General features: G+C 43.2%; 1 pseudogene; it reads left to right on the forward strand.

Annotated features, from left to right (window-relative positions):
* The first annotated feature begins 3,416 nt into the window (after positions 1-3,416).
* On the forward strand, positions 3,417-4,136 carry LOC132013134 (calcyclin-binding protein-like; annotated as a pseudogene).
* Positions 4,137-4,386: the final 250 nt, after the last annotated feature.

Here is a 4,386-nt window from a genome sequence, read left to right on the forward strand (position 1 = left end):
AGAATGAACCCTTACAAAGAAAACACATTCAACATCACACCGTAAAACTTGCACCTTGTCCCTCTCCACACATAAATGCACACAAACACCCACCTACAAACCAACAGAATTATCACACCGGGACTATTTCAGAAAACCATACAAGAAGTAAGTTATCTTTTAAAATCTTTAAAAACCAAACATCTTTGGTTTTTATCTTTATCTTTATCTTATCTTTTATTTTATATTTTATCTTATATTTATTTATTTATAAATTTATATATTAATTATTTATATATTATATATAATACTTATATTAATTGTTATTAATAATAAAATATTATTATGTTTTATTATGTTAAACATTTATAAAATATTGTTATTATTAATATAATTAATTATAATAATTAATTGTGATTAATATAATTAATTATATATTAAACATATAAAACTTATTTATAAATATTTATATCTTATATTTTATCTTTATCTTATCTTTAAAAAACCAAAGAAAAATTCTCCTCAGTCATCCTTGATGAGCCTCTGTCTCTCTGAAATGCATCCAGGCCTCACAGTCTCTCAGGAACTTCTAGGGAGACAGGACTGAGGCTGGCCCAGACCACTCCCTGCCATGTAAACAGAATGGCCTCACCTTCACCATGCCTCAGACCCACTACCCCTTCCATGTCCTTGCCCAGCCAGCTCTTACTCATCCTTCAATCTCAGTATAAAGGTCCCCTTCTCCAGGAAGCCCTCGATCTCAGTATAAACGTCCCCTTCTCCAGGAAGCCCTTGATAACTCCCCAAGGTTGGTTCAGATGCCCCTTCTCTGTGCATCTTCACCTGCCTTATTAGCATTAGCAGGCTCTACTGTAGCTATAGGTTGACTAGTCCATCTCTCCACTGAACTCTGGGTTCTTGGGGACCTAGACTACGTCTCTCGCACTTAACATAGTGCTGGCATATAGAAGTGCTTAATAAATCAACTTGCATGATGGAACAAATCTAAGTCAGATTAATAATTATATAAAAAACCATTCAGGCCTACTGAGGAATGAACCAATAAACCTGGTAAAAAGAAAGCAAAAGTCCTTAAGTGTGCAAACTAGGTGCTTTCCCTTGAGTTCACAATGGATTCACTCTTGTTCCTGAGCTGCTGCATGTGGAGTGCCAGGGGGCCTTACTATTAGGCCCGACCAGCTACTCCTTCTGAGAAGACAGGGACAGACACAACCACTTACAGAACACCGATACACATCTCTTTTAAGTCAAATAAAAGCTAACAAGGAAAGTGGTATCATCGTCTTACAGATAAGGAAGCCAATGCTCAGAAAAGCAGATAATGCATCCAGTCGATACAAAGTCGATCCTGGAAGTTGGATCTGTGGATGCTGGAATCAATCCTTTCTTCACTCTCAACCTCCATAGGTTTGGATGTTTATTTTCACATTCTGATTAGCAACATGCTGGCTGGGCAGCCAGACCCCCCACCTCGAAGTTGTGGCAGCTGACAGACAGCAGTGGTGCTGGATCAATAAGCCAGTGAACAGGCAATCAGACCCGTTACCTGGGCTGGCAAAGGACTCAGGCTTCCTGAGACATTCTTGTCTTTGAAAAAAACTTTGGAGAAGACAATCAGAGAAGGGAACTCAGAAGAGAAAGAAAAGCAGAGAAGTTTCAAGAAATGTCCCTCTAGGTTGGTTACTGGTAAAACAAAAGTATATAAAAACATCACAGTGCATACCCAGTCACTAAAAAACAAAGCATCCCAGAAAAACAGGGTGATTATTAACTGTCATTATCAACAGGGACATTGCTCACCACCACAGGGCTGCACCCAACCACCAGTACCCAGTCTCCTGCCTCCAAAGACAAAGGTACTAGGAGTCAAGAGAAAAGCTTAGAGAAAATGAAAATGCATCCAATTCTCAGTCAAATAAAATGCCATGGGCCCAAGGCCAAAGTATATTCTTGGCCGATAGTGTTCACCACCCTAAATTTAGCCAACTGGTGAGCTTTTTAAGGAAGCGTGTTACTCAACCTTTGGCAAGCCAGAGATTCACCTCCACTTGGACAGCTTGCTTCTCCCCTGAAGCTGGAACACACTGTCCTTGGCTTTGTCATCCGTGGAAGCAGCTTTGCCAACGGAAGCTCTGCTGTTATCACCTGGGTCGGCTTGTCCAGGCAGCGCCTGGATGAGGTCCTTTAAGGGCACTGCCAGAAGGCCTCCCTTCCCCAGACACCCAGCCCACCTCTCTCACCTTCCCCTTCTCCATTAGCTCATCTTCCTTCTTATCATCAGGGATTCATTCCTTTGGGTTAATCATCCTACCTCCAGAAATCACCTTTTCGGCTGAGAAAACTCGAGGGAGAATTTGCACGCCCACCAACGTCACTGGCGTCTGTGCAGACTCTTACTCTGCTCGCATCGTGTGATCCTGACAGTTACACTGTGAGGACTGAGAGGCATCGAGGAAGGTTGAAAATCCTGAAACCACGGAGGCTGACCTGGACTGGAGTCCTCACTCTCACCCGAGCAAGTTTTAGTTGCCTCATATGACAGAGACTGTGAGATCTACCTTAGCTCACTAAATGGAAACTAATAGTCTCTCCAGGTGGCTCTTAATCTGAGGAGTTTTTAGAGCCAGAAGAACCCAGTGGTTAAATGTCTGGAGCAAGACTGAGATCTCGGAGAATGTGCTACTGATGGTTTTGGAGAATGAGTCACTAGAGAGGGTATCAAGACACAACTGAACGTGCAAGGACAGCTACAGGAATCAGCGTTAGGAACCCGCAGAGGCCCGGAGAAGACACAGAGACAGGAGGAGGGAGTGCAGGCCCGTCACGCTGACCTCACATGACAACAAACCCACAGCCCATCACAGTCAGTCCATCTTGCAGTGACTTCTACTAACCAGTTTCATTGCGGCGATAAATACTCAGTAAGCACAGTTGTGTGCCAAAAGATGATCAAGAGGACAGGTTTGGGGCACCTGGCATTGCAGTAAGCTCCCCAAAGACATTGGAAGAGGACAAGAAAATATCCCGAGGCCAGAACTAACAACCTCAGCACTAGGACACAGTCGGTAGAATGTTCTCCCAGAAAGGGAAAACGCAGCAAATAGGAGGAGGAAGGGAAATCACAAACACATGTAAATTTACAAACTAAAAGGATCCACTGAGTGTCCAGCACAATGAAAGAAAAGTGACCCACACTCAGGCAAACTCGCGTGACATCTCAGAGCACTGGGGTTGAAGAGCAGTGCCCTAAATACCTTAAAGCTTCCAAAGGGAGAGGCAGGCAGGCCTCGCAGCAGATGGGGTGTGTGCCAGGCTATGGGCACTGTGCATCCTGGGGGGTGGGGGTGCGAGAGGACTGCATCTGGAGCAGCGTTTCCTCTTCTCTCCCCTGTGCAGCTGGCTGACCTGGCCCGACCATGGCTTCAGCTTCGGAAGAGCTAGCAAGGGGTCTGGAAGGGGTGAAGGTGGAAAAGCCCACCAGAAAAGGCGATATGATGCCCTTACAGCTCAAACATCCAAGATCCAGACAGAAATCAAGAACAAGATGCAGCAGAAATCAGAAAAGCAGAACCTCTTGACAGTGAGAAAGCCAGATGCCATGGTCGCTTCTGTTCTAATGGGATATGCAGTGAAAATCATTAATTACAGATGGGAGCAGTCAGAGAAGTTTGTGGAAATCTGTATCACCTTAACCAGAGTTCATCAAGCCCCCACTGAGAATGTGCAAACGCCCTTCACAGTAAGGTCATTTGATCTTCTGGCAAATAATCTAAATGGGAAGACTTACCCCACAACAGGGAACAATCTCTTGAAACCCATCTCCATGGAAGCAGTTCAAAAATAAACAAACAAATAACAACAACAACAAAAAAAACCCCAAAACAAAAAACCAAGACAGACACTGTTCTTACAGAAAGAAAGCAGAAAACACGCAGTGGGACTACCTGACTCGGGTTGAAAATGAGTGCAAAGAGAAAGAAAATTCCTCCCAAGACACTGAAACAGATCCCAGTGGGAGACTGATGAATGTTCTACAGAAAATTTATTAATACGGAGAGGATGATATGAAGTAAACCATTAATAAAGCCTGGGTAGAATCAAGACAGAAGCCAGCCAAAGGAGACACAGAATTTTGAGACCTTAAAGCCATTCTGGCAACTGTCATAGGGAAATACTGAGGTTTCCAGTGAGGAAATGTTGGTGAGCTGAACAGATAAATTTGACAGGTAACTCCTTACACAGCCTTCTTCTAAGGAAAGGCAATGAATTCTCCCATTTCCTACTAGAGGATTTACTAAAATAAAATGTTTATTAAACATTTCCCCCAAAGATGGTTTCCTTAATAATCTGAGCATTTTGTTCAAAAAAGGATAATACTGTATTCTT

Source organism: Mustela nigripes, chromosome 1 (genome assembly GCF_022355385.1).
Source record: "Mustela nigripes isolate SB6536 chromosome 1, MUSNIG.SB6536, whole genome shotgun sequence".
NCBI classification, from domain to species: Eukaryota; Metazoa; Chordata; class Mammalia; order Carnivora; family Mustelidae; genus Mustela; species Mustela nigripes.